The sequence below is a fragment of the Brachycentrus maculatus genome, unplaced genomic scaffold (genome assembly GCF_059751285.1).
Source record: "Brachycentrus maculatus isolate JH-2025_06_01 unplaced genomic scaffold, ASM5975128v1 h1tg000048l, whole genome shotgun sequence".
NCBI lineage: Eukaryota > Metazoa > Arthropoda > Insecta > Trichoptera > Brachycentridae > Brachycentrus > Brachycentrus maculatus.
The window spans coordinates 909,810-923,615 of NW_028280802.1; the positions used below are offsets into that span (position 1 = coordinate 909,810).

The 13,806-nt window shown below is 29.6% G+C and overlaps 1 protein-coding gene across 3 annotated transcripts in view; it reads right to left on the minus strand.

Moving 5' to 3' along the window:
• LOC148312231 (discoidin domain-containing receptor 2-like) overlaps positions 1–13,806 on the minus strand; it is a 413,155-nt gene that overhangs the window by 343,164 nt on the left and 56,185 nt on the right. For all 3 annotated transcript variants that reach the window (XM_088277615.1, XM_088277614.1, XM_088277613.1), the window contains exon 2: positions 6,910–6,928. The gene's annotated coding sequence lies outside the window, so the exon portion shown is untranslated. The remainder of the gene's footprint in view (positions 1–6,909; positions 6,929–13,806) is intronic.

Genomic DNA, 13,806 nt, shown 5'->3' on the forward strand with positions numbered 1-13,806 from the left:
AATAATTTAACATTGTTAATATCCGAATTGTATGTCATTGGTAAAATTAAAATTATCTCATGTGAGGTTTATTAAAATAAACCTCACATAAATTAATATCGCAATTTTACATAAAGAGGGTATAGAAATAGGAATTGAGAATTTTAACAGCTGAACTATTGGTAAACTCTTGACAATCCCAATAATATAATTACCATAAATAAACAATGTGTCTACAATATAAGTTTATTGAATGATATCTTAATATTATTACACTTGTTGAACCTGTATCTTTAACTTTATTAGTCGAATCCAGTTGGAAGTCTGACACTAATGACCTCGAAAATTTAGTTCAGATTTATAAAGATATAACTTTCGTTTGAGGTCCTGTACTAACTTTGTGATTGACAATGATTAATCTACGATTGTGAAAGCTTGTAGCTAATTCAACTCAATTATAGGTGCCTTCTAAAAACTAAATTATACTAATTTAAACAGACAGAATCACGAATGAGTAATTTAAAAGATAGAATCTCTTCCTCCGAAAATGTTTTTCATTTCATTACATCAATCATTTCCGCAGAAACCGTGTTCCGAATATAATCCTGAAATAATGGATGAAAAATATCATGATTTAATGTTAATGGTGCAAGCAGATAATTAGACATTCTCCCGTCCTAGCGTCCTCCCATTTCTCTGATTTAACAGCCTTATCGTTACAATTATTCCAGCTAATAATGTCAAATTAGTAGCAATGTATGGGTCATTTATTCTGTCTCGTTTCCGTGTTATGGCTACTAATAGGTACTTTTTATTCATTTTAATCGGTTCAAATACGAGGAAGGTTATGTCTAACAGTGTTCCCTATTTCGTTCAAAATAATCGATCGATAAAACTAGAAAATATCTGTCCCATTAAAGATAAGAAAATATATTTGTAAAATAATCTATGTTATATAAAAAAATATTGAACTTACGTTATAACGTCACAGTCAATGACTGAACATGATGTTATTTATATAATTTAAGCATAATAATAAATTTGAAATCATTGTGTTTTGGAGAACTATTGGAATTAAGTACTTTTGGTAATTCTTCGTTATAATAAATGTATAATATATAGAACTCCCCAACTGGCTATTAATAAGTCATTACAGTTTCACTCTTCAATGTCGATACAATCTATATATACCCTATATCGATCTAATTGAAATCGTTAAATAATTCTGCGGAATATAAGTAACTTTTAAATTATATACGTCAAGTCAAGAAACTTTCCTAGAAATTTTATAGGTTCGGTTATATTTTAATACTAATACTGACAGTTTATTGATTTTGTTTTATTTTCGGATATTTATGAATTAACAATGTGAAGAGACTTTTACAAATGCAGGGTTTCTTCAAAAACCGTGGAGTATATTCGAAAATTCTACAGTGGATAAAATATTTATAGAAACATCGTTTATCCCACTTGAAGGGTAATCAAAATATTTAAATATTTTACACTTTTTACTACTACATATAAAGAATGTCGATATCTAACAGTTAATTTACGAAATGGTATGTTAGAGTTAAATATTTATAAAAATATACCAGGCTAGTACCAGTAAAACGTTTACCTCCGATTTACCTCTAAAAACGTTTTTCATTAGTGAATTCGTTAATTATTTACATGAGTTTGCAATAAAATCAACAAACTAATCAAACTGCAAATATTTGTTCGGTTATATTAAATAAAAGAACCACTCCCTTGTATCAAAGCATTATTTTTATAGAAGAAGTACCATCATCGAGTTTTATAGCTGCAGCATTATATCGTTACATTTCTATCTACATTGATTTTCTTCGTTCATCTAAGAGAGCCATTTCGTTTCCCTTCCGACTATTTCCATTCTTCTTTCACTAGGTACCTTCGTCGTCTCGCGAATCGGATTATTTTCGTAGATTTCGTTCGACATTTGCATTATTTTTTTGGATGAGTGGTTTCATTTTGCCTGCCATTATCTCGAGACTTGCTTAATGTGTAAGTAGTGCGATCAATGATGGTTCCAGGGTTATTCACTCGGAAACAACTCGCGTAGGCTCAAAGGGGCGATAAATGCTACTAACTACTACTCTAATTCCTCTTTCACACAGCGACGAATCATTTGTAGAGCATCGTGAACTTTGTCAAAAGGAATTCAACATCGTTTAGTAATTTATTAGACATTTCAACTATTGAATTTCTCTTCTGGTGGGTTGGCTAGGATTAATGTACAGTGATGTGTCGTGATATTATTTAATTAAGGTACAACAGAAGCGAGAAAATGAAATAACATTCAAAACTGCAAAATATTTATTTGTGACTTAGTTTTACCAATGATTTTATTTATTGAACTTAATACTAAAATTTTACTTAATACGCAATTTTAATACTTAAAAATAAATAGATGATTCGTAAACATTTTGTTTTAATACACAGGAAGTTGTCGTTTTTAAAATGTTAAGAAACAAATACGACTATTTTTCAATGTTAGGTGTCTGTATCAGAGACGAAATCAGAAATGCGGATATTCGAAGGAGAACAAAAGTTGCCGATATTGTGCGTATAGTCCCTTAGAGAAAATAAGTGAGTAGGCCTATAAATGTATCCAGATCAAGATTAAGTCTAGAGGATGAAAGGTGGAAAATAAGTTCTGAAAAGACGACCAAGAATGAGACGCGACGTGCTAGAAAGGAAAGTGGCGCTCAATAAAGGAGATCTTTGCTCTGCAGTGAGTGGCAAGTCGAATAATATTTTTTAGTAACTTGTTTCGTATTATGAATACAAGTGCGCACTTTAAAGAATAGTATAAAATTTAAATGAAATAAACAGTAAAATGAATCACGGAGTTGTCAAAAGAAGGATGAAAGTAGACTGAATGCAGTCGAAATGCAATATCTAAGAGAATTGTGCTGTAAAACGATGTATGATAGATGTTTGAATTGTGATATAAGGAAATCATGCAAGGCTGAGATAAGCATTATCGATAAAAATAAAGGAACGTGTGTGTTGAGATGGTTCGTGCATGTTAATCGAATGAGTGATAAAGCACAAAAGAACAGTAAAACAAATTCGAGAAATAAGATAATGTAATAGGAAATAGAAGAGAGGAAGACCGAGGAAAGCTTGACATGAACGAGTATTTCAAATACTTGAAAGTGATCAGCTCGGGAGTCTGGATAATCAACGACCATTTATGAGGACTATATGCGAGGATTGGTTGGAACAACAGATCGTCTGGAGTTCTATTCTCTCTGCCTACCCTTGCATAAAGCGGTGTGATGGTTAGTAAGTTACTTTTTAAAAAACGCATTATTTATATTACATATTGTAAATTTTTACGATTTACCAAGTTCGAGTGAATCTCGAACTTTTTTTTAAATTCGTCGAACATGTAAACATTGTAGATACTTTTGTACTGTTTAATTTAAGGAAATCATATTCTTTGTGGAAACGTAAGTAGGTAATCCCCAAATATTTAATATTTTGTTATTTCAACGTAGACAATTTTTACAGCTGTAATCAATCTTGATTATACAGACTGGAGTATTTCCGGAATATTTTAGCTTGAATACATACCACAATGCTCCATTAAAAGCCCAAACTCCCTCTAATAATTCTCTGTACACCTCACCGCCCTCTGAAGATTAAAGTCGCTCCCTAGATGGGCGGCACGGCGCACATCGGGCAACCCCTAAATAGATAGTAAAAAGTTGATTTCTCATCCGTTTGCTCAATAATACTTTTTTTTTAAATTTTATTTACATAAATAGTACATTTGCTTAAAGAAAATTTTAATTCTTTCTCTAACCCTTATCCGCACCCAATGGTGCATAGGGCACTGCATCGTATTAGCGCATTGTTATCTTTATCGTTAATTATATGAAAGCAATGTGACCACTAATGCGCTTCAGAGACCAGCCCAGAATAATAGTAAATAAATATTATAGTGTAAAATCACTCATATTTATTCTTACCCCCCATGGGAATCTAACCTGGAACCTCCAGCATGGTAGTTAAACACGCTGACCATTTACCACGGAGGCGGACAATCTTTTTTAAATTTTAAACATATTAAAAATATTTTTTTGCAGAGACCACCAAGCCACCTTGTGTGTCTTGTCGGTGGAGTTCTTTTTACATATATTTTGATTGTTTTTATCCATTTTAACTTAATATACACACGAAAAAGAGAGAGAAAATAAGGAATATTAACTATTTTACAATTTTCATAGAATTAAATCTTGATCATTTACCTATCCCTTTATTTTGCCTTTGCTCCATGTTTTATTTTGACGTCTTACCTCCATCGGCAACAAATTAAAAATTTGTTTGGAACGATATATTGCAGTGTTCGACTCCCATATTTAGTGTTAATTCTTCTGACTATAAAACCTTCATTGTGTATAAATCGTGTATCATGGTTGTGTACTAGAAGAAACTTAAACGACTATTTTGTATCTCAACATAGATGAAGAAGTTTGAAGAAGAATCGAAGTCTGGGCATTTACAGGGCTTACGTTTAGTCATAGTTAACAATAATAATAATAAATAAAGATAATACTACCTCAAGGGAGCTTCAAGGCAGGTTTTAGTAATCGCTGTATACACGTGTAATATTCACTATCCATTCCACCGAATAATTTAACATACACTTCATGAAAGTCTCTACTCAATATATATTTTTTTTTTTAGTAACTAAACTAACTAAACACAACCATAGATGGTGCCAAAGAAGTAGCAAATGCAATATGTTTTCAATTGAAGCATAAATATATGCCCAGCTTCTTCATCTACGAGTATGTGGACATATAAAAAATTCTTGACATGAACAACTCCTATGAAGAGACCAAGACAGAATTTGCGAACAGAAATTTGGAAACACTCAAAACAATGTTTTTATTTTTATGTGCATTACTTTATTTTATGTGAATTTTCATCAATTAATACAATAGAAATATATAATGTATAAGTCATATTTTATTTCATATACACAAATTCACATTCAAACATATACATACATACATATGCACATACATACAACCTACACAAACAAACATACACACATATTACATACATAAATACATACACTCACATATACACACATACATATACATATATAGACAGGTAGATAAGATAAATTGTTAATATCCAAACGCATAGTACCTACTATTAGATTACTGTAAACTATTAAACTCTGATATTCATCTCGTTACACGTCTCGGGTGACAAGTTGTGAGACATTCAAGGTCCGCAAATCTGCATTCGAAATGGAGCATCTAATTCCGATTTATCCTGGCTAAATTAATGCGATAGTAGCACGGAATGGCTAGGTTCGACGGTACCTGTACAAAGATGGTGGCAACTTCCGCTTTTGTTTCCAGTAAGCCCGTTATTGGGAATTAATAATACCAGGGAAATGCTTCACGGGGAGGCATTCGCGCTAGAACTTTCCGCTAGGGAAACTTGGCCCTTGTAATAGCGGCGCTGTACTGCGCTATGTAATCGCTCAAATTGCCGGGTGATCGTGAATCCAATATCATTATTATAATAACAACAAAAAATACATTGCTTTGTAATAAATAAATGATTAAAATAAGTTAATTAGTCGAGTTTATCAAAGGATGAATAATACATCATTTTTACTAAAAGACTTTGTATTAAATTGTGGGTATATTTATTTAAATTCCTAAAATAAATACTGTTTTTTTTACGTTCCTAAAAAGTTGGGATAAAAAATTGATTTCCGTGAATTACATTAGACATAAAGTAAAAAAAATACATTATTTTATAACTAAAATAAACTATTCTGCTGCTGTTAAATTGTTGTGTTTTCTTAATTTTATACAGTTTATAAATGAGTCACAAAGTATGAGCAAAATACATTCAAAACCTTTATTATTTTAGATTATTTATTAAAATCGGAATAATTAATAAATAAAACAATACATTCATTCTAAATGGTATCAAAAATCTACTCGCGTCAAAGATTATAAAAAAAAAAATATTGTACTATCATTTGTAACCTCCTAGTTCTCAATTCAGTGTAAGAATAGGCTTTCCGTGATGTGGTTGAATTGTTGGCTGTAAATTGTGGCATACCTATATTTCCTAACTTTAAACTAAGAAAGGATGCCATTTGGTTCAAGGAAACGAATTCATAAAGCTAGAATTACAGTAAACTCGAACAAAACTATTACTTTTTTCTAAAAAATTCTGAAATAATTATAATACTGAAAAATGCTGTCGAGGAAGGAATACATTGAAAATATCTGTATTGTACTATCTATTTTGTGATTTTTTAATGTAAGTATTTTAAAATGTATTTTGAAAGTATTGTTTAAAAAATCAACAGCAAAAATTGTATCACATTCTTAATGAGTGTTGGGAGAGAAACTAGAATAACCGAACAACATCGAAAAATCATTACTAATTCCGAAACACACTTCATTGAAAAAACCACAAAAGTTTTTATAAACATCGTCAGATGAATTATCATAATCACAACATTAAAAACAGTATTTTTTTAACCTTGTTAAGACGAATATCTCAGTTGCTCTTTCAATCCTTCACTGGCATAGCGATTCAATCTTTCTATACAAACTTCTTGAGGGAACGAATATTACAGTAACTCATTTGCTTATAAAAAAGATCCAAAAAAAGTTGATATGTCGAATATCTCTCTTACTCCTCTTTTGGTGTCGAATATCTCTCTTACTCCTCTTTTGGATATGTTTAGTTTTGTTCCTAACGCCCTCATACATTTTTATTTCGAATAATACATTTATCGAAGATACATATAACATTTTTAAAGCAATAATAACCTTTATAATATTTTGAGTAAATTTTGTGTAAAAAAATGAGTGAGTAAAAATAATAATTGAAATTCTCTGGAGTGTTTGGACTTACCGTGTGCTGTTAGAAGATTCTGAAAAAGAAAAAGAAATTAATGTAGAGATATGCGAGTATTTATATTCATAATAAATAATAATGGATTGCACATATTTTAAGCATTTAAAAAAGTAATATTATACATAGAATGATATCATTTTAATAAATGTATATTTATTTATATATATATATATATATATATATATATATATATATATATATATATATATATATATATATATATATATATATATATATATATATATATATATATATATATATATATATATATATATATATATATATATATATATATATATATATATATATATATATATATATATATATATATATATATATATATATATATATATATATATATATATATATATATATATATATATATATATATATATATATATATATATTCTTAAAATACGTTGTAATGATTTCAAAATATTTCTCATACTAACTTAGAGAGCTTGCAAGCATCAAAAGTGGGCATCGCGCAGTGAATTTATGCGCTAAAGAGATATTTGCTATCATATGACAAATATTTTCCCTCACATACAACTTATTGATTTAATTAAAATTATCAAGATCATGTTTCCATATTAAATTATATATATTATATATATATATATTATATATATTATATAATTATATATATTATATATATTATATATTTTATTTTATATATAGTATTTCGTAACATGGCTATACAGCCTGTTATTTATACCTTAATATGTAAATTAAAACATTTTGCACGCATAAGCGTTTACTTTTACAAATCCTATTTAGTGTGTGTCAATAACAATAGTTTTCATGTTTTTTTTTCATCCCTTTTACTAACAAGCTTTTTGTTCATAAGTTGAAAAGAAGCATTTCAATATGCCCATCATTTCAAAGTGTTGAATAGCATGTCATCAGCTCTTAGCACGTTTCCTTGAAACCTTCTTTGCTCAACCCTTTTATGCTACGTATTTAAACACACCGTCACGTTTATAAATTGTTCAACACTTTGAAGGTGCGATGCATCTTAGTAAATAAGACATCTGATATACCTCTGGACTTTGGACTCGTAGAAATGGCCCTAAATTATTTGTTTTGTGGTGAACATCATTTATCAAATTTATGTGAGTCCGCAGACCCCACCTGGGAACGATGTAATATCAAAACGGTGACCATGATTTCTGAATCCAAATAAAGTTAATATTTATTTACTTTATTACCATACATTATTGTTTTATTAAATTCCTTTTTTCTTACACTTAACTATCAATAAGTATTTAGTTTCCATTTTGTATTATTTTTTGTTTTGTTTTACTTCGAAAAAACGGTAAAAAATAAAATTCATTTCATTTATGCTGTCATAAAAAAATGCTTATTATTTTTACTAAGACACTTAAAACAGTTATTTGTTTTTCGAGTTTTTATTCTAGTTGGGTCAATAAAGGCTCCATTTACATGTCATGTGAGGCAATAGATCTATTGTGAAGCTTCATTCTGTATAAAATTGCTAATACACCGTCAAAAAGTAGAAATGGATACTATTTATTTTATAACATTTTGGGTATGCCCAAATCCTTGTTGGCATACCTGGGTTTCTTGACTTTTTGACATTTCAACTTATCAACATAAATAAGGAAGAATGTACTAGTTGTATCTTTTAAGAGTCCAAATTTTGTCCGCCTCCGTAGTGTAATGGTCAGCACGCTCGGCTATCGTTCTGGAGGTCCCGGGTTCGATTCCCAAGGGGGGTAAAATAAATATAAGTGATTTTTTACGCTGTAATATTTATTCAATATTACCCTGGACTGGTACCTGAAGCGGAGGGCTGATCACCTTTCCTTCATGTGTAAACGATCAAGATAACACTGCGTTTATATGATGCAGTGCCCTACGCACCATTGGGTGCGGATAGGGGTTTTATTATTATTAATTAAGTTACTTTTCTAAGAATTTAAAGGGCAAGATTAATAAAGCTACCTTCGTATAGTACACGATTGAGTTAATATCGCGTTGATTTGATATTATGCCATGATTGATAATGGTAACATACATAAATTGTTTAAATTACATAAGATGAAAAAACTTTTTTCGGAACTGTAGTCGTTTGACATCAAATTTTCTTCACCATTAATCTTTTCAATGTAATTTTTCGCATAACCAATTTGTTAGTTTTTTGTTGTTGCCACCATTGTCACCCCATAATTACATGCACAATGAATAGAAACATGGCCGGCATACCCTCAATAAAAGTATTACAAAATGTTGAAATGATTAATGGTTTCTACTGTTAAAGGTAAATGGATAGTTAATGATGCACGCACAACGGAATGGTGAAATATTACCCAAAAAAATGACACGTACATACATAAATAGTATTTTATGCTATGGTATTAACACACCTTTATATGTATGTAATTATTTAAACCAAGATTAAAATAAATAATTTATAAACTGTCGACAATATCCGACATTTCTTCTTAAAAGGATTAGGTACATTACTTTATAAAAAAATCTACTAACGTAGCTTCTGAAAATCATTAATGGTTTAATTTTTTTTTTTATTACTGGAAATTTTTACTGCCATTTATTTTAATGGAACCTATTTTCGAGTTAGGCAAGCCATAAAATAATTTCAAATGTAATTTTTTTATAACTAAACTTTCTGTTAGTTTTAAATTACGTATATTTAATTAAACATATGCTATCATTTCTGATGATGACATAAATAACTTTTTAATATTTTTAATTTTTATTTTAAAGAAATCATGAAAAACACTAGGATAAGTTTAAATAATTAAGAATCGAAAGGATCGATTAAAATTCTTCATAGTTTCCTTTCGACTTTTTTTCTTAATCGTCTTTAAAATATTCCTATCGTCAAATCTTTCTTTCCCACAAAATCACAATTTTCTTGTGCCCTTCTTTTAATAAAATGAATATTTTTTTTATTTATTCTACCAGTTGACAGTGCAAGGCTGACTAAAATAAATATCTGTGTTTTGTGTTGATGTCTGAAATATAGTTGTAATTATTTCTAATTCGGGTTCTACGGTACTATATAGAAAGCCTTCTCATATTTCGGCTGACAGCCCTTTGATATTATGTTATGGATAGACATTAATAGATAAACATAAATCCACGTGTTACCTGACTGGTTTTAACGCATTTGTCACGTGTCGCTTTGCACACTAAAAAGAAGCCATCGGAACTTCCCAGTTCGGCTACATTCGTCTCAATTCATATACGTTATCTCTTTCACGCATCATCAAAGACAGAGAGGTCCTACCTCGTCCAGTTCAGGCATGTACCCAAACAGAGTTTTTGTGAAGGTTTTATTCTAGTATACCAAATAAGTTACGAGAGACAACACGTTGATACACACGTTGTACATACAAGGTGAAAAAAACAGCGAGAATTTGTCGCCATTCAAAAAAACCCTATGACGATTACATACGAGAATGTTATCAATATTAAAATATTTTTTTTGTACATTCTTATGAACATTTTTTAAAAATTTGTTTTCTTTTTGATACCATAAACATACTGACAATCGGTTTTCAAATTAAAAATTCTTGACAAATAAATTTATAGAAGCAAAGTTATTCCTTATTGAATAGACGATTTGGGGTTAATTTGGCGTGTTATTTCATGTCTATTTTTATGACATACATACGTAGGTGTATATAAATATATTTTTAGTATTCCAAACCTTCAAGTGCAGCACTCATATATGTATATAATCTCCCGCGTACACAATATTTTTAAGAATGATTTTAAGGGTTGTGGATTATAATATACTTACAAATGTTATATTCTTTTTGTACATAATCATTCAAAGTAAAAAAAAAAACACAAAAAGAGATTTGGCTCCTTTTTCTAAATATAAAAATAAAAAAAAATATTTTAAAATATATAAAACCTATAAAATATATATTATACATTACTTCAAAATATGAATTCTACTTGACTTAATATCCATATCAATGTCCGATAAAAATCACAAAAATGGTGTTTAATACGTAAAAATTAGAACAAAGTAAAAAAAAAATAGAGAATTAATTTTTTATCAATGATGATGGTTTTACTATACAAAGTTAACTACCAACCCGGTGTTAAAATAAATAAAAATAATAATGAATGATCTAATTTTACAAAGCAAACGCATATTCTATAAATACAATCGTTTCGCTTCTCTGTTCTACATTTTGACCCTATTTCAGGATCCCTTAAATACCCTTAAAAATTGACCAAGCCCTCGCCAATTAAAATTTATAGAGCTACCGAATACGACACTTACAAACCTTCATACAGACACGCGTTTGTGCGTTATTGAAACACCCGGATACGAAGGTTGTGTTTGCGAACATTAAATCCATAAATAGGAAAGTCATTAGTCATTAGAGCGATTAAGGAACAAACTGTCACATTACGGAGCAAACGAAAGAACCCCAGAAATTATTTTCACCCTGCAGTGGCGAAACCGCGACTTAAAGCTAATAAGTGGTACCTACCTACCAGCTTTAAAGTTCGAGATTTTTGTGGGTAAAATATTATTAAATTCATATTTTTTTTAGTGTTTCCAAATCTTTATTGAATAATCTGGGTTTGTCCGCTTAAAAATCATTTATACTGACATCTCAACATAGATGAAGAAGAATATGGATGTCTCAGTGTTTACAGGGCTTACGACCTGTCATAGGCTGGTTTAAATGACCACTTTAATCACGTGTTACATTCACAATTCTACTTAACTAACTAACCATCACGCCGCTTCTCCGCAGGGGTAGGCAGAGAGAATATAACGCCATACTACCCTGTCTTTGCAAACATTATTCGCCTCTTTCACATTCATGCCTGCTCATACCTACATACTTGACGATTATTTCAACGTGACCCGGTCGCTTTCAAGTATTTGACATACTTTTTAAGTATTTTTTTACGGTTTTAAGTATTTTTTCTCCCACAATTCTACTTACGATTGGTAACCATATTGCTCAAATAATGACAAGTTTTAAATAAAAAAATCATCTTTGTTGAGATGTCAATATATGAATAATTCGTATGTGGAAAAACCCAGATTGGTCACTTTTTTCACTTCCACGAAGGTCTCCACGAAAGTGTATTAAGTCTATAATGTGCCGTGCTAAATTAAATAAAAACTAACACAACTAAACCATATATGGTACCGGTAACTCATCGGATATAAACAGCTTCCAGAATTTGAGTATGTGTGGTTGTCAATCATAGGTAGAATAGTGAATGTTACACATGTATAAAGTGATCACTAAAACCTGCCTATAACATATCGTAATCCATGTAAATACTTTTACTCCCATATTCTTCATCATCTTTTATGAGATGACAGTTATTTAGTTATTTATAGTCACTTAAGAGGGTAGAAACCTACTTGCTTGTCACTTGAATTTAGCGTATTGATTTTAAAAAATATATAAATATATTCATTTGGAATTCGACGATGCTTTTGATAAATTGTTTTATTTACTGTCTGAGATTATAAAACGTAGTTCTTTCTTTGTTCTTAAATTGCTTTCTATTAGTAGCTCGAAAATATGAGATACAAAAATACTAAGCAATTACATGCTAAAGTATTGAAAGTATTCAAATAAATCTTTGTATTCCTACATTATACTGATTTATCTGTTTTCCACATATGGTGTCGCATCACTAAATCACGGATGGAATCCTTATTTTAACATATGTACGTCCTTTCTTATCCTGAATTTTAACCACAAGAGACACTTCAAAAAGGTATGAATAATGGGGGAAAAGAAAACACTACCTGTCGAATAATGCATCACTTTTTACATTGTGGCATTAATTTGTTGGCTGAATTTGAAATGCATTATTTATATCGTATTTCTGTAATGTAATATAATATATACATATGCATATACTACAGAAAATAGGGTATAGACACAAAGCTAGGAAATTTGTAAAAAAAGATTATTTATATTTTATACGCATTTTTATACCGTAGATAAATATTAAATTTTAACAACAGTACTTTAAACACATAATAAAACTGAGTTTGTATAAAATACTATAAACTCGAAATTACTGAATATTTATTACAAAACATATTTGGATAATTTATGTAGCGCTATTTTTTTTAACTATATATTATGCTATGGTACTATGAACTTTATTATAATCTAAATGTAATAGATAAATTCTATGTTTTATAAATACATTTTTTCTATTTGATTCAAAATGTGGTTTGGCATTTAATTTGTAGAACTAGTGTACTAAAATGTATTTTTTTATAAAAATACATAAAAAATAAAAATTGTGATAATTGTTTGCCTTGTTATGGCATTTTAATGATGAGTATTCAGTTTGGATTGAAACTAGTTGAAATTCTGGATCATCTTCAAAGGAGAAGGCCAACAGTTGCAAGCACCAGGGTCTGCCACTGCAAAGTTTCGTTCCCCAAACTTGGTCCTGGTTTGACGTCGGAGTTCATAGAGTTTTCCTCTACTTGACTCAGAAGCTAACGTATGGTAAAAGTGGATTGTTTAGAATTAATAATCTATAACACGCAGAAGTCCAATACATATTTTAAGGCCATCGATGTAAGGATTTAAGTAGTATCCAGCTAAATTAATATTGAATTCGTTCTGGAAACTTCAACCAGTGAAAATTTTGGAGGTGTTGCGGAATATGGAAGAATATTGATAAAAAAATAGTTTGAAATATTTATCAACTAAGATGTATTTTTTAAATTTTATGTATTCAAAATGGTTTCAATGTTTTTTTTTACAATTTTAATAAATTTTACAAACATTTCTAACATTCTTAAAATTAAATCGAAAAAGAGACTGAGCTCTACTGCTTGAAGAGAGACTTACACTTGTTTTACAATTTACAAATTATTTTTATTGG